Source organism: Narcine bancroftii, chromosome 8 (genome assembly GCF_036971445.1).
Source record: "Narcine bancroftii isolate sNarBan1 chromosome 8, sNarBan1.hap1, whole genome shotgun sequence".
In the NCBI taxonomy this organism is placed as follows: Eukaryota; Metazoa; Chordata; class Chondrichthyes; order Torpediniformes; family Narcinidae; genus Narcine; species Narcine bancroftii.
The window spans coordinates 8,287,592-8,309,976 of NC_091476.1; the positions used below are offsets into that span (position 1 = coordinate 8,287,592).

The window sequence follows — 22,385 nt, forward strand, 5'->3', positions numbered from 1 at the left end:
ATCCCATGCTGTCTGTAAGGAGTTTATACGTTCTCCCCATGTCTGCGTGGGGTTTTCCTCTTTCCTCTGTTTGAAACATACTGGGGGGGGGGGGTTATAGGTTAATTGGGTGTAAATTGGGCAGCATGGACTCGTGGGCTGAAATGGCCTGTTACCGTGATGTATGTCAAATTTAAAATTTTTTAAAATTGTTTCTTTTTCCCAAGTTTGGCCTGTATTGAGTTTGGCTCTTCAGAGTCCTCCAGTATTTTCCAAATGACTACTCCTCCAGAAATTTCTAGATAGTGGGGATCAGCACAGAGCAGAATCTTTTCCATTCTCAATATCTAAATGTACACATTTCCACTGGGTGTCAGTTGATCACAATCAGTAGTGGTATTGATGACTGATTTGTCCCCAATCTCTAGATAGATAAGCTCAGAAATTGTGGATTTACTGTAGAAGAGAACAATGAATAAAGCTGAGCCTTAAATTGGATTGTGAAGGTATAATTATCATGGCAAATCTGGCCAGGGTTGATAGAGTTTATTATTATGTTGGATAAAAGGATATTTCAGCTTGTTGCAAAATTGCATTTGTATGTTTCTGATTGGTTAAAGCACTGGTCTTGTAAGAGAGTTCCTCATGGTAGACTAAGTTAAAGAATTTCATGTATGTTACATTCTAAATGTAGTATTACGAGACACCAATGGAATCTTTACCTTTTAATATATGAGAAATCTAAGAAAATATTCTTATTTTTCCAAACATTCACCATTATTTAATGTTAAACCGGAATAGCTATTGCACCGTATAAAATGATCATGCTTTCAGTTTTATTTCTTGTTTTGGTCTGCTCTCTCATGCAAAGGACAGCAATTGATTATTCAAAGGAACTTCGATTGGCTGATTATTATCTGAATTATTAGATTTTGACCAGAGTTCAGTTCTGGTCTTCTCATCACAGGAAAGAAGTGGAAGCTATGGAGAGGATGAAGAGGAGATTTACCAGGATTTTGTCTGGATTGGAGAATGTGCCTTGTAAGGCAAGGTTAACAGAGCTAGGGGTTTTCTCTTTGGAGCAAAGAAGGATAAGATGTGACTTAATAGAGGTCTACAATATTATGAAAGGCAGAGATAGGATGGACAGCCAGCACTTTTTTTCCCCCCCAGAGCAAGAATAGCAAACACCAGAGGACATCTGTACAAGGTGAGGACAGGAAACTTTAGGGAAGAAGTCAGGGGTATGTTTTTTTTTCTTTACACAGAGTGGATATCTGGAATCCACTGCCCGGGGTGGTGGTGGAGGCTGGTACAATAGGGACATTGAAAAGACTCTTAGGCAGGCACATGGATGCAAAAAAAATAGAGGGTTTTGGGAAGAAGGTTGGTAAGATTTAGTTTTAAAGGCTTATATAGGTCAGCACAACACTAAGGCCTGTACTGTGCTGTAATGTTCTTGGTGCTATATTAATGTTTGAGTCCTGAGGGCTGCAACATGTTTAATTGTAAGAGCTTATAAGACCATACAAGAGGCCAATGTCAGAAAAATGGGAGTGGTATGTGCATTAAAATAACAGACAACAGGAAATTTGGGCTCACCCATGCAGACTGAACTGCGGTGTTCAGCAAAGCAATCACCCAACCTTCATTCATAGTTTATCCTCCGTAGAGGAGACCATGTCATGACCACTAAATTGGAAGTGGAAATTATGTTTAGGTTCCTGCATGCTGGATCAGGAAGTGGTAAAAGGGCAGCTATTGCTTTTCCCGCAGTTGCAAAGCAAAGTGCCATTGATGGAAAGATGTGTTTGGTGCTTTTCAATAAATATATTTAATATAAACTGTGGAAGGAGTTCAATGTGTTTAAATATTGTCTTTCTTCACTCCGGTCTTCTAATGAACATTTCAAGTGTCTCATGCATCCCTTGATCGCTTCAAATTCCAACTACCCAATAAAAAAAATTATGAATTTTTGATGAAGTGTGAGGAGCCAATGTGTCTTCTTCATGTGATCTGGTGTATAGGGAGAAAGTGGCGAATAATATTAGTTTTGGGTTGAAAAAATAACAGTGGTTCAAACACCATGTGCCAATTAGCTTTGATTTATTTTTGTTATACTATAATGTCAGGTGTTAATTCTCTAAATTTATTTTTAAATCTGTACTCCTCTAAAAATTACCTTTGTTTAAGGGAAATGGAGTGATGTACGTTCTTGCTTTTGGTTTTGATTTGCATTTTAGTGGATAGAATCAATAAATTCTATAGCAGCTATTTTCTTACCTTAATCGCTCACGGAGAAAATAATGGCCACTTCTTTATGTGTGATCCCTCAGGATCAAGAATGGCTTGCTTTCACTTCAGTTCTGTGCATACTAAGGTGGTGATATGAGACCTGCAGGCTTTCCAAATGAGGCAGGATGAACTTGATAGCATAGGTTAGTGAATGGCTTGTGATATGATGTGTTCCTTCTGTTGCTTTGTGAGTTTCTACATGCTTCTAGAGTAATCAAATGCACCTAAAATGTTCCTCCTCAACTTTGAACAGCCATAGGCTAGAGATTTCAAAGAGCAGTGTGAATATTACATTCTTAATTTTAATTTAGACATGTGGTACGGTTACAGGGACTTTCAGCCTCTGAACCTGTGCTGCCCAAGTACCTCAATTAACCTACAACCCCTGTATGTTTTGAAGGGTTGAAGGAAACCAGACCACCTGGAGGAAACACATGTAAAAATGCGGATAAGGTACAAACTCCTTGCAAACAGCACCAGATTCAAACCTGGGTCACTGGAACTGAAATTGCTAACTGTGCCTTTCTCAAGGTGGTTTTGAGAAAGTTTTCTACTGTCCACTTGTAATCCCTTCCCTTGGCAGAGCTTGGACAGGAATATCAGGAACCTAATATCAGGAACATGTGAGCAGTGTGGCCTGCCCCAAGAACCCCACAAAGTCCAACAGGGGTTTCAATGCTGGTCTGGGACGAGATGTCAAAGCTGGTACATTTATCCTGCTAGTGAATTTGAAGAATTTTACTAAAACTGTTTATTTTCATTGATGAAGTGGAAATATCTGAAGATTTTAATTAAAAAAGAACCTTCCAAAGAAGATAAAGTCCTTTACATTACCCCTCATTATAGACTTACAAGGATTTACATTTTTAAGGTTTTATCCGTAATGAAACTGAGTAAAGTTGGCCTCACTTTGTGGTTCCCAGATACTTGTTTAGTTTCAAGCTAGCACAATTTGCTTTAAGTACAGATAAATCTTCATATGACTACCAGCATTACTGTCCAAGCATTAACTAGAAGATCCCATTCAGCCTAACAATCCTATATGTTCTTGATGCTGCTTTCATTTTGGTTCTTGGTTAAGTTATGAGATTGAATTTATGAATGTATAACATAGACAGAAACAAGAGGATGATCTAAAGAGTCAGAGATATCAAGAAAATGCCATTTGGTATTTCACTACTTTAATACACAATGGCTCAATTTGTTCTACCAGGGAAATTCAATGAGTGATGTAACACCAGGAAGACAGTCAAGATTTTTTAGAGAATTAAATGTCGAGAGAGAAAAAAATTAAGAGTTGCAAAAACACTTGAAACTGAAAGGGTCAGAATATATTAAATATTTTAATCATTATATGAAATAACAAATTAAAAACAGGCAGCAAACTAAAAGTAGGCAAGGGAAAGGTGAAGATTATACATTAATATTGTCTGTATCCTTCACTGCAAATGTTGCCCACCTGTTCACTTTAATCACTTCACTAGAAGACACAAAATTTTAAAAAAAGGAGATTAGATTGTGTCCTGCAGAATGTATTATAAATTAATTATTTTTATATATTGTGATGGAATGCCATTGAGCTTTAAAGAAGATTGTATGGTCAAGTCATGTCACTTTAATTTATTGTTCATACCATGCTCGCACGGTAAAGACGAGATAGCATTTCTCCAGGACCACAGCATATTTTCATAAATATAAGTTAGAATAGAAGTTAAACGTTAAAATATTAAACTATTAAGACATATACAGTAAATTTCCACAGTACTATCCACACAAGTTCTGGGAATTCAGGATTGGGGGGGGGGGGGGGGGGAATAAAACTTGCCCAATCTGGACGTAACGACCTGAGTGCTATGGTGCCTCCTACCAGATGGCAGAAGGGAGAACAGTTTACCTGAGGGGTGTGAGGAGTCCTTCACAATGTTTAATGTCATTCACCTGCATTGAGTGTTGTATATGTCCTTCATGGTAGAAAGAGAGCCCCCAATAATATTTTCCTCTGATTTTACTATCCTTTACAGGATCTTGCAGTCCAAGGAGGTACAGCTTCAAAACCAGGCGGTAATGCAGTTGCAAAGGATGGTCTCAATGCATCCTCTTCTTTCACAGGAAGTAGGGGCACAGCTGGGCTTTCTTGGCTATGGAACTATGGAGCTGGTGTTAAGGGACCAGGTGAGATTCTCTGCCAAATGCACTCCAAGGAACTTGAAACTCTTGATGGTCAGCAGAGTGTGGTTCCTTCACGCCCTCCTGAAGTCGACGACCATCTCTTTTGTTCTATTAACGACCAATCTGTTAGCGACTGCACCTTATCTCTATATGTTGACTCCTCATTCTTACTAACAAGGCCCACCATGGTTGTATCAGTAAACATAATGATGTGGTTTGAGCTATGTTTAGCTGTACAGTCATGGAACAACAGTGGGCTAAGCACACAGCCCTGGTGGTGGGGGATGGGCACCCCATGCTCGGTGTGATGGTCTTGGAAGAGCTGTTACCAATCCAAACTGCTTGAGGTCTCCCCAGCAGCAAGTCCAGAATCCAATTGTGGAGGGAGGTGTTTAGACCCAGCCAGCTCAACTTCCTTATAAGGCACTGAGGTATGATTGTGTTGAGTGCCGAACTGAAGTCAATAAACAGATGAGTGAGGGCTAGATGAAGGACAGTAGTGATGGGATCATCCATAGAGCGGTTGGATCTGTATGCGGACATTGGGACCACAGTGCTTCTCAGTAAGATGTTGGTGAGAACATCTACTAATTGAGCCACACATCCCCTGAGCACTCTGGTGGGAATGTTATCCAGTCCAGCAGCTTTCCGTGGGTTGACCTTGCCTAACTCTCTCTTCACGTCAGCCACTGCAAGACTCAGCACCTGATCATTTGAAGGATAGGTGAAGAACTTCTTCACCACATCGTTTTTCACCTCATACTACACGTCGAAGTTGTTTAGTTCATCTGGGAGGGAGGCAGATAGTGTAGTCTTGTGGTTGGTGATATCTTGTATGCCCTTCCTCGAGCATCGTGTGTCCTTGCTGATTGTGGAATGGGATTTAAAACATCATTTCAAATTTATAAAAACTATCAATTTAAAAAAATTCATTTGAGGTGAGAATCTGGCTTTTCACAGTGGTGTATACATTTTGTTGAATTATAATTTTTGCCATTTTCTAGTTTGGCATTAATGTAATTTACAATGTTTTCAAAAGACTTAGGTTGGAGAAAAATTAGTTTTAGTCTCTGTCAGAATAGGACCCTACATGTGTCCCATTTCTGATAGACTTCAAAAGTCTCTAAAGAGGCTTTTCCCTAGCTTTTGATAAAGCAAACTTGAGATTTTGTAATTGATTCAGACAGTGGCATGTTTTCCCATAGTTCTCCAGACACCAGGAGTTTACTCTCATTTCTATCCAGTGGCATAATGAGTTTTTAAAATTGCAACTTCTGAATTCTTAAAACAGCACTAAATTTCAAGAATCCACTGCTTCTGACAGATCCTTGACCCTCATAACATTTTTGTAAAGTTAAAATTAGAGCAAAGTGCTCTAATATATAATTATGTCATAACTCGTGCTTATTCTCTTGAGCAGGTTATGCACAAGTCTGACTTGTGTCAGCATCTAATTTTCAGAATGTCACTCCTTCAGATATTTGCATCTTTTCTGAAAATTGGGCCCAAGTACAAGAATACCTTTTCCACAGGTTTCCCATGTGACTGAAAACGCATGGGAAACTGCAGGTGCTGAAACTTGGAGCAACACACAATCTGCTGGAGTAATGCAGCAGGTCGAGCAGCATCAGTGGGAGAAAAGCAAAATGTTAGCAACGCGAGTTAGAACCATTCCTGCAAATTTATTTATGCTTCAAAGTTTTCATCTGCTTTATTTAAACCAATCGACTTCCTAATTCACTTGCAAATTATCCAAAGCCATGTAGAAGAGAACTTAAGAATACCATTTTTTTTAATCAGTTGCATAATTGTTTTGACTTCAGGAGAAATGTGGGGAATAAATGGGGTGAATTTATCATCTAAGTTACTTTATCATAAGGTGCAATGAACAAGATATTTATTTTTTCTCACTCACAGCACTTAGCTATTCCAGAGTGAAAAGAGGATCAGCAAGGGTATTAAAATTCACAAAACATATTGTGAAAAAGATTAATATACACAAGTGCATATGTTGCAGGAAATCGGCACAACAATCAATTAAAGTCAGAAGGCAGCATGTTCAATGTTTTGTTAGTGGATTTCCTCCTCATTTAGTAATGTTCGCCTGAGATCTGTGAGAGATAAAGACTCTCAACAAAGGGTTATGAAGTTGAACTGTCAGTAACTTGGCAGCTGACAATTTTATTGCATTAGTTCCAAAAACACGTGACCAAGTCACAGCTGCATTTAATGGGATCTATTTCCTTGCGATCACCTAGGATTGATAGCAAGTCAAACCTGAAATTATGCCATCAGAAGCATTCTAAATATCCCGGAAGTATTTGAGAAAATAATTATATCCTTCTCTATAGAATATGCTATCCTTCCACATCATTAATGTTTAAATTTTATGTTAATGAAGACTATTTTCAAAAATGTGCACATTCTTGTTTTGATACAATATATTCAAGGAGGTATTCTAAATTGGTCTTTAATGAAAAATACATTAACTCGAGAAAATTTGCTAATTGGCAAAATGTCTAAGCTGTTGGTTTAGATTTAAATGATCTTTTTATAGAGTCAGTAAATATGAGTCGTGAGGCAGAAACAAGCACAGTGGCCAATTTCTTCCTTCTATGGTACAATCCACAAGGAATATTGATTAATAAGATTGGCAATTTACATCATTTGTATTTCTTTAGTTTAAATGGAAATAAAGCCAGCCATGTTGTAAATTGGGATGCCAACTCACCAAAGCTCGTGTTTTTATTGAAGATTAAGCTCAGTGTCTCTGATTTCATAATGGAAGGAAATACTAATATTATTGATCCAAGCAAAGTCTTCTTAATGGACAGCTGTGAAATAAGTTCTCTGGGAAGGCAATTTATAGAGACCATTTAATTAATTCTTAACATAATTTGACCTCTTTCCAGAAAAAGAGGGTATTGAGGAGCGTTGTGGAAAGGTCGTCAATGAAAAAGAAATGTTGGCCAATGAAGTTTTCTTCTTGTTCTGAAAGTACCAAAGATGCATCTGATCTGACGATGTAACATAGAGAAGGATGAATAATTACTGAAGACGCTGCATTAGCAGGCTTTCACAAGCAACTTGCCACTATTAATGGATTTTCAAAAATAATTGCTATAATCATTTCATTCAATTGTAATTTTCTTAATATTTTCAGTTAATATAGCTTTTCCTTAAATAGCACCTCACACTAAATAATGTGCTGCTAATATATTGTCAATATATTGTTCCCATGCCAAGGAAGTCTATATCCACTGAGCCTAACCTAATGTGGGGAACATGAATCACAACTCAAAGGTCGTCTCACCAACCAAATACTGACTAAAATATGCTAGTGAATAATTACTTTCATCTTATTTTCTGCAGTGAACCAAAGTTTGGAGAAAATTATAATAACAAATGGGTTTTGTTATTTTATTTGTGGTTTCCCAAGTAACTGAGAACATAGAACTGAAGCAGCCAGAAGCATTGAGGAATATTGAATACCATCTAGATACTGATTTGAGAACCAATATGATGATATATTCTCCAATGAAATGCCAAAATATGAACATTTTTCTGTTGATTGATGTCCAAATTTGTTGTAATTGAATTCTGAAAGGATCTGGTGTCAATCTATTTCCTCATAAATTCCCCACCACAATTCCTAATAGCATCTGCTAAGCTTAATTCTCCAGAAGTAATATATCTCAAAGCAAATTAATAAAACTTATCTGCTGTCTTTACATATCTGTGTGTGTGTGTATATATCCTCAGGGATAGTTTATTTTGGGAACATGTCTGTCATGTTTTCATCATGTCTATTAATCATTTACAACAAATATCCCCAAAGAATAAGCAGTTTTAGCAGAAACTGTTATTTCATTTGCTCCTTGGAGTGTAAATTGGCCCATTATCATCCTACTTTTCCTTCTTTTGGCCATTGTTGAATTACTCCTCCTGAAAGGTGCACATGTGGATGGAAGTAGAGGCTGGATTTGAATCTGGTTATGATATTGTACCAATATTCAGATATTTCAGGCAAGGAAAATTTTTAAAAAAAAAGACTTTTTTTCAATTATATGAGAACATAAAACCAGAAGTAGATCAGTTAACCTCTCAAGTCCACTCCACCAATCAACAATATTATGACTAATTTACCTCAAGTACCATTTTCCTATCGTGTTCCAATATCAATTGATTCATTTAATATTCAGTAATATGTCATTCATGATCATTGATGACTGGGATAGAAAATTCCAAAGATTCACTAGCCTCAGTAAAGATATTTCTCTTCATTTCATCTTGTTAATGAGAACTGTGGCCCATTCTTCCTATGCTAAAAAAAAATATCATTTCTGTATTTACCATGGAAAGCTAGCTGATAATTATCTATTTTTCAATAAAGTCACCTCTCATTCTTCTGAACTTGAGAGTATAAAGACCTGGGTTAGTGAATCAGTCTTCATTCATCTGCCTTTCTGATTATCTGTTTCTCCTGCACATTACCATTCTTTTACTTGTGTACCCAGATCGCCTTGGAAATAATATTTTCCAATCTCTCACCATTTCACAATACTTATCCTATTTGTTACACTGAAATGGATAATCTGACATTTTCACATTGCAGTCCATTTGTGCTGTGATTGCCTATTCATGGCTCTTATCTAAATCCCCTTGAAGCACCTTTGCATCTTCATAACTCGTATTCCAAATATTTTCACATCATCATAAATATTATATTTTCTCAAGCAAATCATTGATGTAGATTGTGAATAGTTAGATCCATGCACCAATCCTGTGATGTGCTACTAGTCACAGCTTGCAACCCAAGAAGAACTTTTCTTTTTCCTCAATACTCAGTCCATTTCAATATATCATTCCCAATTTTTAATGCACCAATGTGGTTCACCGATATGAAAAATCCTTGAAAGCCTTCTGAAAATTCAAATATAATGCATCCACTAATTCCCTCCCCCCCCCCACCATCTTTAAAGATCTCCAATTGATTCATCAAACCTTGCTTCTCTTGCATAATTTCATGTTGATCCCTGTCAATCACATTATTTACTTTGAAAAGATGATAATGTCTTTTGAACTGGTGAATCAAGTCCTGCACTGCTATTGGGCATTTTCACTAGTGACCTTGAAGAAACAACAATGTAGTTTTAAGTCAGGATACTTTGCAACTTGGAAAGGAAACTTGCAAGTGGTGGCATTGCTACTGTGTTTTTCATCTAGGTAAAGACAGAATATAGATAAGTTTTTGGGAGATAAATTGGAGCAGGTTTTTTAGTGTATGTCACATACAAACATTTTAAAACATTTAAAATACTAGAGCTCTGCTCATACTAAAAGCCTTTGCAGAAGCTTTGGAGTATGCCCAAGAGACTTTGCTAATGGATTGTTGTTTACAAAAAGGCAACAGATGAAATAACTTGCCAGAGCTGCAGACAGTCTGGAGGGGAACTTGTTGTTCCAAAAGGGTCATGTGGCTTTGCAAGCAGAGAGAGTCAAACAGGCTTTCTCTCAGAGAGAGAGCGACAGAGATTAGTTCTACAGTTTAACAGTCAGCAGCAGCAACTGGAACAGGACAAGCTGGCAAGATTGTGGAAAACCCCGTTTGGAAGACGGGTTGTGACTGCTTAGTTCAGCCTGGTCAAAGCTCTTGTGGTTCATGCAAGAAGAGAGGACTGGCTGTCTAATGTTTCACTTGAAATAAGAGAAACTAAAAGGAACTCTGTGGTGACCTGAAAGAAAGAGGTTATCATTTGGACAACCCTGAGGGGGAAAGTTTCATCAGCAAGACACTGAAGTGACTGATTGAAAAATAAATCTGTTGTGGGTGTCCAGTGAACAACAAATCTCTCTTTGAAAACCAACAAGAACCTTCATGAGTGGTGGCCATTTTCCTTACAAGCACCAAAGCCTGGTGAACTTTATGTGTTAAATTCTGTGCACAGTTTCAGAATTGCCTGCAACCAGTGAACTTGGAGGAATGAGAAGTGAGATTAGACTGTGAATCAAAAAACTTTTCTGAACTTAATGCATACATTACATACACATGCGTTTAGAATTAGAAGGGGGTTAAGTTAGGTTAGTTAAGTCAATAGTGATAAGTTAAAGTGTGATTCTGTTTTCTTGTCTAAAAATAATTAAAACCAATTTTTGTTTAAATAACCATTTGTCTTGGTGAATATCTATTGCTGCTGGGTTTTGGGGTCCTCTGGGCTCGTAACAAGTTGCTTTCAAAGAAACCTTGATAGGTTCCTTCAGTGCATTATGTAGATGGTTTGCACTGTGGCCATTATGCAAGTGCTATAACATGCTTCAGAACTGTCTGATTTCAACCAGATATTAATTACTTGGTGAAGAATGAATTAAGTCTATTTTCTGTGTCCTTTTGAACTGATGTAGAGATCCCTATAATTATGTCCTATAGTGCTGAGGTCTGTGAGAGTGGCAATGGAGATAATAATCCTTGGAATTAGTTAATGCTGTATGGAACTTGAATTATTGTAGGAACAGTTGCATTGTGACAGTTCAAATACTTTGCAAAGCATCTGTTTGGATTAAAGAGGACATTTGTGACACCATTAACAAATTGAGTGAAGCAATATAGCATACATCCTTCTCACCTGTGGTAATGAGTTAATTCAGTGACAAAGCCACCCCCCCCCCCCTTACCTGGTGTGCCCTCCCTCCCTCCCTTATCCACCTATTACCACCTCCCTATGAGACTGTGCTCTTCCCCCTGTACCTGCACTCCCCATCCCCCTATTTTGTTTGGGCACCTGCTTGCATTTTGCTTTTAACTTGATGCAAGACTCAAGCCCAAAATGTTAGTTGTGTATCTTTGCTGTATAGAGTATTATACACTGTTTGACTTGCTGAGTTTCTCCAGCATTGTGTTTTCACGTTTTTTTTTGCCACTTATATTTTATTTTATAAGTGATGATGTTTTATTTGATTGGAGAAAATGCTCTTGTATACACTCATATTTGTGAATAATTTAGTTAATTGCCACAAGTATGTAGGTAAACATTTTTTATTGATGACATTCAAAAAAGGTTTCTGACTATTCAGTTTGAAGCAACGCTGCTCATTGTAATCTTGGTCACAATGAATAGACATATTGGCAAAGTTTTTCTAATTCTGTGAGGTATTAGATTTACGTTGAACATGTAGTGGAAATTTGCATTGATTGTTTTAGGAGGGCTGAGCCTTTCTTAACCCATACAATATTTGTATTTACTTTGAATCCTTAACATCGCAAAGGAGAGCCAGAATATTCATATGGTGGTACTGGGAATCTTTTGGATTGCTGATCCTCCTGTGTAACCATTCACCACGTAAACCTATGTTATACTATTCACCAGTGCAGGGCTCCATGACATTGCTTGATGGACCAAGAAGTATAATGTAGATAAAAGCCATTTACGTGCATCGCAGTAATGCTGTAAAACAACATTTGTCTTTCAACTACAGAAGTAGATATTAGTTAGAAATTAGTACGATGACCATAAGATTAGACAAAGTTTACCAAAAGGAAGCCAGCTCCTTTGGAGGTCCAAAAAGTAGAATTCCACTGGTGAGTGGAAGACATCAAGACAGGACTTGACCTAGTGCGGTATCAAATCGTATAAATGAAGTCTGTAGGCATCCAGGGAATACACCAATGCTTGGAGCTATTGCTCACACAAAGACAGATGGCTGTGGTTGTTGGACGCCAATCCTCTCAACCTCATGATATCACTTCAGGAGTTCCTCATAGCAATAGCCTTGGCCCAACCTTTTTCATGCCAGCTGAAGTTTAATCTGAGCAAGTGTGAGATGTTGTTTTTTAGGTGGTCAAATATAAGGGGAAGGTTCTACAGTTAATGCCAAGTCATTAAACAGAACTAATATACAGAGGAGCCTTGGGGTCCAAGTCTATAGCTTTGTGAAAGTGGTCAGGCAAGTAGATAAGACAATAAGGAAGGAATATTAGCATAATTGCCTTTTTTGGTCAATAGCATGTTGCAGCTATATAAAACTTCTTCAGACCAAATTTAGAGTTTTGTGTGGAATTCTGGATGTGACGGCTTTTAAAAGTTTACAGAAGATATTTACCAGGAAGATGCCTAGATTAGAGGGTTTGAGCTCTAAGGAGAGGTTGGGCAAACTTGGCTCGTTTTCTCTGAAGCGACTGAAACTGAGGGAGACCTGATTAACATTTATAAGATTATGAGAGGTATTGTTAGGGAAGAAAGAATCCCACAGTAAAAATGTCAAAAAATGCCATAAGTTAAGTGATTGGGCAAAAGTCTGACTGGTGAAGTGCATCTACTTTGTAAGAAAAATAGTAGATTGAACTTTAAAAAAAAATTGTATAGAAAGATCTGGGAGTTCTTGTGTAGATGCAGCAAGAAATTAAGAAGGCAAATGGGATGTTGTTCTCCTTGTTAGAGGGATTGAATTTAAAAGCGCAGAATTTCTGCTGCACTGTGCTGCTGAGGCCATTCTCAGGGGTACCATGTGCATTCCGATCTCCTTACTTGAGAAAGGATATACTGGCTTTGGAGGCGGTATCGAGGTGGTTCAACAAGTTGATTCCAGAATGAAGGGATTATCTTGTGAGGAAAGATTAAATGGCCTGGCTCTATACATTGGAGTTTTGAAAAATGAGGGGATATATAAAATTATGCAAGGAATAGATAAGATAGAAACAGGGAGTTTTCTTCCACTGGCAGGAGAGACTACAATTTGGGGACATAGCCAAAAGATTTAGGGGAGTAATTTAAGACAGATAAAGATGAATTGTTTCTCCCAGACTGTAGATGGAATTTTCTGCCTAAGGTAGTAGAGACGGCCCTGTTGAATGTATTTAAGAGACAGATTTTTGAAGAATAGATAAATTAAGGGTAATGGGGAACAGGAGGTAGATGGAGCAGAGTCCACGGCCATATCAGCCGTGTTGAATAGCGGAACAGGCTCGACTCTGGCGGATGGTGTACTCCTACTCCTATTTCTTGTGTTCCTTTGCTTTTGGTCGGCACTTAGAGAGGGGGTATGTTTCAAAGGGACCTGTGGGCAAAGTTTTATTTAACACAGAGATGGAACAGGCTGCCAGGGGTAGGAGTAGAAGCAGCTGCAATAGTAGAAGGCTTTTATATAATCACATGTATATCCATAGAGTGGAAGAATATGGATCATTTGCAGGCAGAAGTGATTTTGTTTAATTTGGCATTGTGTTCAGCACAGACGTCATGGGCCAAAGGGCCTGCTTGTATGTCATACTCTTCTATGCTCTATAAAGCAGAGATCAGTATGTTGGAATGTTCTTCACCTGCTTGGAAGATTGCAGCCACTTACTGGAAATCCTGGCCTAATAATACAATAGAGTAATGTTATTATTGTAGCCTTAATAAATAAGATGATTTTCCAACAATGAACTCTATTTATTGGAATAATTAGATATTTTATTATGCTATAAATAGTTTTATTTTTGCAACATATAATGTCATTCCAATAAGTGAACCCTTTTCTGTCTTTTATTCTGTGCCATCCATCACTCTATTCAGGCAGATACCCAATTGAAAGGAAAATATTTGTCCAGACATGTTATTTTTGTAAAACTGACTAGTTTTTGCTGATATTATCAGTAATAGAGTTTCTTGAAATTCAGGAACCAATAAACAATAACAAATCTTTAATTGTTCCCTCATTAAATTGGCAAGAAAATATTAAAACCTACCTGTTTTAAAATTGATTAAGTCTCCTTTAACAAAAATAACACAAAGCCTGCATTAAAATAAAAAAGTAAACTCAAACTTGCATTAATCAGATTAGAGTGAAGTGTGCTCATCTTCTTACTATGGTGTGATTTTCATCTTATCAGTTTGAAAACCATATTTGAGTGGATTGCATAGTAAAGTATGAACAGAATAATTATGACCTAATCTTTTTAAAAAAAAAATATGACATTTGAACAGCAACACCTGCTTGAGGACTTGGATAGCTCGCCACTTCATATGTGAGATCCAAAGATCAAATTTTGTATCCAAAAGTACATGATACTATGATGTTAAGATGACTGTAGAGCAGTCATATTTTTTGAAAATTATGTGGCAGATACGGTAAAGAAGAGGTATGTTTAAACTGAACTATTATACAAAAGATCATGGGCTTCTGGTGCCAAAGCCCAAAAACATTGCCTCAAAATGTTTAACATTCGCAATATTCTTGTGTTTCCTTATCTCACTGAACCTGTTAACCTACTTCAAATAATTGGGTTAACCCCTGCATTAATATAGTGGTCCCAAGTCTTTCTGAACATTCAATTTCAGTGACAGCTTTGACAGCTGGTAACACTGAGAGCAAGACCTTCCCAGCTGTCAAAACCATTCTGAGGATTCAGCTGGCCACTTATGATCAGAGAACTCTTCTGCCGCATTACACTGCCCTGGCATCCCTGATCAGTGTAATCCAAGGGTAGATAGCTAGTGATCTCGTGACCGGCAGATAATCTGTCCCGTCATCTTGAAAAGAAGATAATGATGAAATGAAAAACAAGGTTTACCTGACCTTTCTATGAATTTTCTCTGGATGAACAGATGTATTTGTTGCCTTAGGACATACTAAAACACATTAAATATCTTTGGAAGCAAAGCTAATAATATAAGATTAAATTTAGGCATGGCCATAATAACATGTTTTTTTTTGTTCACGTTGATGGTCAGCATGGGACGGCACAGTTAGTGCAATACTGACACAGAACCAGCAACACAAGATTGACTCCGCCACTGTCTGTAAGGAGTTTGTATGTTCTTCCTGTGTCTGCATGGGTTTCTTCTGGGTGCTCTGGTTTTCTCTCACCCTTCAACAAAATAAGTGTATGGACGTGAAGGTTAATTGGGTGTAATTGGGAGGCTCGGGCTCATAGGCCAAAATTTTAAATTTAAATTTTTTTTAAATAAGGAAAACATATGAGCAAGGATACTGGAAGTATCCTTAAGGACTTTCAAGTCCGACAGTCACTTGGATTTAATAGTTTAATACTTTATCCAAACAGTGAACATTCTAAGAATGTAGCATTCCCTCAGTAATCCGTTGAAGTGTTAAACTGGTTTGGAGTGTAGAGTTTGGGATGGGGCCCCATCAAAGAAGCAATGGGTTACTGTTTACCCTAGCCACTTTATATCCCAACTAGTTTATAGATTTCTTGTGAACCAGAGACTCATAATCAAAAGATATTATTCCAAAGCAATGTCTTAACGTAGGTCTTGAGACTTGATCTTTAATAGTTGGAAAGTGATTGCAATAAGTAAAGATGAGACTCCTCAAAAATGCTCATGCACATAAATGTCCAGTGGGGTTCCTTCTGATGTTTTCAAAGCCATTGCCGTGTTGAATGGTGGGGCAAGCTGAATGGCCTTCCCCTGCTCCTATTTTCTTTGTTTCTATAAAACTGCACAGCGCTACTTTGAATCATGCACCTGTATTCAAATTACAGTGAACGACTATACCGTGGTCCTTAATATAGCTACCCAACACCCAACCCCAACCAACCAATATTCCCTTGCAACCGCTGCAATCGTGTCTGCCTGTTCCGCATCGGACTTGTCAGCCACAAACGAGCCTGCAGCTGACGTGGACTTTTTACCCCCTCCATAAATCTTCGTCCGCGAAGCCAAGCCAAAGAAGAAGAAAATTGCTCAATGATATTGTAACTGCATTGCAAATGGGGATTGATGTGATGTTGCCATCTGTTTCCCATTAAGTGTAAAGGTAGGATTGTGTTAACTTTTCAGTGAACTACTACTACATACCAATTGACATTAGCTTTTCCACTGCCCAGCTATACTTACATGCATCATTAACAATCGATTGTTCAGACGTTTTTGTGACACAGAAAAAAATCTGAAGCTTCAAAAAACAAACATCAAAATAAATTTTCTACAGTTCAGTCATCATTTGTCAGGCTCCCTCCTTCGTCTACTAATGTAATTATAAGTAAAATATTTACCTTGTGCTTTAAGTGAATGTGGGTCCAAGACATTATGGTAAACATTGAAACAAAATAGCTGTAACTATAAGTGCAATTAATCTTGGATCTCACTTTGTTAACTATGCACATTTAGCAAGACATGAGCATTCTAGACAGATTGAATCAGTATATTTCTCTTGCCTGAACTGGTGTGCCTAACTCTGAAATGGATGATTTGTTTAGCAAAGTGGTGTTCAAAGACATTCACTAATAGTGGTAACCTTTCCCATTCCAATGCTCCCATATATTTCCTCATTTAGATTCAGCAGGCTAGAAATTTGTTTGCATAGTTACAATTAAAACTTTGGTTCTCTGTTCACCTGGATGAGAGAATTTTCGTGCTTTAGCTCTCATTTTGAATTTGTCTTTTGTGGGATTTTCATTCTCCTTAACATTTTATTGTCAGTATTAAACTCTCCCTAAGGACAATAGATACGCATTCATCTGGAGTGAAAATTTCAACCTCACTGCTATGAGAAAAAGGAGAGTTCTAATTTACTAAATTTGTTTCGCCTGGAATTTACATTCTTTGTCCTTTCTCTGATTTGGGAATTCCTGTGACCACAATTATAACCTCACATGTAACTTGTCTGCTTCCTGAGGTCAGGGTCATAGTATTGCAGAGCGTAAGTAATGTTAGGATCACTGTAGGGTCTGCCACATCACATAGTTTGTTGCCCAGAAACAGCTCCTTCAGCCTATGTGTCCGTGGTGAACATGATGCCTAACCCTGATGTAAAACTCTTGCAATTGATATACATCTCTCGATTTGCTGCATGTTCACGTGTCTATCTAGAAGTCTCTTAAATACTACCAGAGTATCAGCTTCCACAACTGCTGCTGGCAATCCATTCTAAGCACCCACCATTCTCTGTGTAAAGAAACAACTTTCCCATTGATCTCCTTTAAACTTCCGCTCCCCTATCCCCCACCCACACCCCTTCGCCCCACCCTGCCACCTCTTATCTTAAAAGCATGTCTTGAGTAGTGAGGTTTTTATTCTGGGAAAAAGATTCTGATATTAGGTACAGTTCCCTCCATCGCGTTTGGGATTAAAAAAAAACATTTTTTTTTACTTTGTGTCCCTGTGCTCCACAGTTTTGAATTTGTAATCAAACAATTGACATGTGATTAAAGTGCACATTTCAGATTTTATTCAAGGTTATTTGTATACATGGTGGTTTGACCATGTAGAAATTACAACACTTTTTATACATACTCCTCTCATTTCACGGCATAATAACATTTTGGACATAACAATGGTATGTATATTAAAGTAGTCATGTTTCATACTTTGTTGAATATCCCTTGCATGCAACGACTGCTTGAAGTCTGTGATTCATAGACATTAACAGATGCTGAGTACCTTCTCTGGTGGTATTCTGCCAGGCCACCGCTTCAGCCATTTTCAGCTCCCGCTTGTTTCAGAGGCTTGTTTAATTAGGCTTTCTCTTCAGCATATGGAAGGCATGCTCAATTGGATTTAGATTGGGTGACTGACTTGGCTGTTCAAGAATTTTCAGTTTTGAGCTTTGAAAAACACTTTTGCTGCTTTACCGGACATGTTTGGCTTTCCCTTCCTGAAGTCAACAATCAGCTCCTTAATTTTGTTGACATTGAGTGCAAGGTCGTTGTTGGTGCATCATTCAACCAAGTTTTCAATCTCCTGCTGTCTCATCACCTTTCTTTATATAACTACAACAGGGGTATTGTCAGCAAATTTGTAGATGGTGGTGTTGTTGTACTGAGCCACACAGTCAGAGGTGTAAGGTAAGTAGAGCAGGGGGCTAAGAATGCAGCCCTGTGGTTCTCCAGGACTGATGGAGATTGTGGAGATGTTCATACCAATCCTCACTGATTGTGGTCCAAAGGTGAGGAAATCCATGATTCAATTACAGTGGGATGTTGAGTTCCTTGGAATTTGCTCATCGGTTTTGAGGGGATGATGGTGTTAAATGTTAAACTGTAGTCAATAAAGAGCATCCTGATGTCTGCATCTTTATTGTCCAGGTGTTCCAGGGCTTTGTGTAAAGTCAGGGAGATGGCATCCGCCGTAGACCTGTTACTACGATAGGCGAACTGGAAGGTATCCATGTCACCGCTCAGACAAGAATTGATTTGCTTCAACACCAGCCTTTGAAAACACCATCACTGTTGATGTAAGTGTTACTGGTCGATAGTCGTTAAGGCAGATTACTACACTCTTCTTGGGCCCTGGTATGATTGACACTTGTTTGAAACAGATGGGTATAAACCCTGCTGGAGTGAGATATTGAAGATATCTGTGAAGACTTTGGTAAGTTGGTCAGTACAGATTTTGAATGCTCTGACTGTACCACATGCTTTCCTTGGATTTGCTCTCCTGAAGACAGTACATATGTCATCTTCAGGTAGGGATCATCAGGGGATGTGGGGGTACAGAGGGGTGGTTCTTTGCTGTTACTGTCATTAAATCTGGTGAAGAAGGCGTTGATTTCCTCTGGGAAGCTTTGCCGTCTGCTACTTCATGGATTTGGTTTTGTAGCAGGTTAGTGCATTTAGGCCCTGCCACAGCTGTCAGGTGTCCTTTGTTGTTTCCATTTTCATCAGGAATCTCCACTTTGTCCAGAAGGTAGCTTTTCGCAGGTCATATCTGCTCCTTTTGTATTGATCTGGATCTCCAGGCTTAAATGTCTGTGATCTGGCACTCAGCAGGGTCCAGATTTCATTGTTTATCCAGGGCTTCTCGATGGGAAAACCCTGAATGATTTGATGGGGACACACTTGTCCACAGCTGCATGATACTTTGTGAAATACGTTGCATTATTGTGTTACACTTGGATGTTTACTGTTAATAAAAACAGCAGAGCTTCAGACTTAAGTTTTGTAGTCTTTATTTTTAATGCAAAATGTACAGCTATTCATCAAATAAACATTTCCAGGTCAGGAAGAAACTGGAAATTTCCTGCACTTAACCATGCGAACAAACTTACACCCATGTTGATACGCTGATAACAGCATATTCATTTGTCGTAGGGCTCAAAGCACTAATTTTTCATTGATATATGAAAGAAATTCCATTGGCATGTTACTAATCCATTCACATTGAGAAGAAAAAATCATTCCGAGGAACTTGCCCTTGATTACTTGCATGCTGGAAACTAGAGGTATGGATACCCAGGTAGGGACAGGTTTGAGATTTGTTTCAAGCCCAAAGTGTGTTTAAAGCTCATCAGTGCTATTTAAATCTTATAACTTCTGGAGAGAAATAAGAAATAAGCATATATACTAGGTAGATATAATTAATTTTATAAACATAAAATGGTGTCTCAAAAGATGATGATTAAGGGAATTGATTATTGCAATTCACGATGCTTCGTTTCGTAGACTGGTATAACGTAATATCGTTTGTTCACTTCTAGCTTGGTGGTATTCTCAAAAATAGATGCCCAGGTGTCAAATGTCAACAAAACCATTTCTGGGGAGATAAATGGACAGTTTCTCCTAAAGAAGAATGGCCAATTGCATGCTGTATTTAATGTCACTCAGTGAGGAAAGTTAAAGGTAAGTCAAAGAGGCTTGTTTAAATAATTTATTTATATTTTCTCCATTTGTTCAATTTGCATAATCATACAAATTAAGTATGTGTGTGTGTGTGGAGGGGTGTGTGGTTTGTAAATGTATCTAATACATGTGTGTGTAAAATACGTGTGTACGTGTGTGTATGTTTTATAGATAAATAGATGCCAGAATCCTGGGAGGAGGTTCAAGAGTTTAACACCAGATCTGATTTTAGCTTTGCTGTCAGCTTATATCCTGTATTCTTGGATGTGGAGTTTAGGTTGCCAAAGGCATGCTCAAGGGTACACTTCAATTACCTCTTCTGGGTGCTGGAAAGGTGAGGGCTGGTTTCTCTGAAGCTGGATAACAGATGTTATTTTGTTTAATACTATATATCTTGGGAGGTAGGTAACCAAGGATATGGTTCAATGAATGATCCTGTGGGATCTACCTTTCCCCTTTTTTTGTTTGCAATGATTTATCACTTTACTAAAAGTATAAAGGAATGCATTGTAAGAGAGGGTACTAACCTTGTTGCACATTGGTTTTAACCCATGCAAGAGTCTGTGTGTAATACTGAGTGACTTAAAAGTAAAAAATATTATTTCTGTAACTGATCACCACCCGTGTCTATCGATAACTGCTTGAAAAACCAAGTGTGAAGACTATAAATAACCCAATATTTTAAAAAAAAAAGGAAATTGCATCGTACCAAAGGACATTTTAACTGTCTACTTGCTTGTTTTTCATCCAACAACCAGTGTCAAAATTACTCTCATACATTATGATGGCACTACATTTCAAATGTTTAAACATGAGGTGACACAGTGAGCATAACGATTAGTGCAATGCTATTACAGCGCCAGCAACCAGGGTTTAAATCTTGTGCTGTCCATAAGAAGTTCACATCTGTGAGGGTTTCCTCTGGGTGATCTGGTTTTCTCCCACCCCTCAAAATGGACTGGGCGTTGTAGGTTAATTGGGTGGGATGGGCTCATGGACCAGAAGGTACAATGCTGGATGTTTAAAAGAAAATGGAAAAGTACGATTCTGAGGAGGGATTATATCCAGAAAGAATGGTTTTTTTTGCAAGGCAGCACTCTTTATTTGTTTATTTATTGAAGCTTTAAGCTGGCAGAATGAATATTCTATCTTTCTGCGACTTTGTTACATCAATGAGAAGCAGGCACGTGACGTGCCTCTCCTATCCGATCGATACTACAATGCAGAATGAACACACATGTAACATCATGTCCAAGCATGAAGGTATACCACAAACCCCAAGTAACTAATTGACAACTAAGATGGTGCAAATGATCAAAGTATAGAACTTGGGAAGCATCCCAGTAGATTTTTCTTGGACTTTTAATAAAACCTGTCTCTACATATTCAGAACATAGATTTGATCCAAAATAAGCTTGAATGTTCCTGCAGTTGGAAGCCATCTCAAGTTAGAGAATCGTTATACCAATCACCATGGTCTGCGTGATATTGATTGTGGTAGTTAGAAATGATCTCTTAGATTTTTTTTCCTTAAATTAAGCTAAAGCTTATTTTTCGCTTTCCCTGAAGAACATGTTTTAAGCGTTAACAAGCCACATGGGTTCAAAACATTGACCATTCTTTTTCTCCCACTGATGCTGCTTGACCCACTGAGTTTCTTCAGCAGATTATTTTTTGCAATATGTTTTCATTGATCTTTATAGGACAGTATATGGTCAATGAAACAAAACTTTCATTTGTCTTTTTACATTTACAGTAATTCACCAAGTTTACTTCAATAATTCCTTTCAGTTCCATAGCCTTTGCCAGTGAGAAAGAAGAGAGCAGTAATCTAGAGGGAACACCAAGTACTTTCAGCTTCCTCAGAGTCACTCATGGCCCTGCCTGGGGCAGACAGCTAGTCCCCAGGATAGAACTCCTGAGAACAGTCTGTAACTGCTGGAGGGGGCCATTAGCAGTGTTGCCAGACTGCTTTGAGACCACAGATTGGAGCTGTTTCAGGGAGGTGGCCACCTACAACAGTCATGTAAACATAGAAGAGTACACGAGCTCAGTGACTGGCTACATCAGCAAGTACATTGGATCTTCACACCCAGGGCTAACCAGAAACCATGGTTGGATGCAGGGATCTGGGCCATTCTCAGCTCGTGATGCTGCCTTCAGGACAGGGGATAGGATATTTTTAGACTGAATATCCCCAAGATTTCTTCAGATACTCAAATGGGACTGGATGAATCTATCTCGCAAGAGTAAATAACAGTTGGTATTTCATTACAATCCGGAAAGACCCTGGGAACTGATGGGTTTCCTGTGGAATTTTTAAAATTATTTTCTCCATTGTTCACACCTCATTTGAATGTGGTGTTTGCAGATTTGTTTAAACAAG

The 22,385-nt window shown here is 38.1% G+C and overlaps 1 long non-coding RNA gene across 4 annotated transcripts in view; it reads left to right on the plus strand.

The window, feature by feature from the left end:
* The window catches only part of LOC138740334 (uncharacterized), a 257,122-nt gene that overhangs the window by 30,569 nt on the left and 204,168 nt on the right, over window positions 1-22,385 (plus strand). For 3 of the 4 annotated variants that reach the window (XR_011342833.1, XR_011342835.1, XR_011342832.1), the window contains 3 exons: window positions 4,296-4,446; window positions 18,467-18,615; window positions 19,858-19,999. This is a non-coding gene — a long non-coding RNA (uncharacterized lncRNA). Of the gene's footprint in view, window positions 1-2,315; window positions 2,418-4,295; window positions 4,447-18,466; window positions 18,616-19,857; window positions 20,000-22,385 lie in introns of all 4 variants that reach the window. The other variant, XR_011342834.1, reaches the window with a different exon arrangement.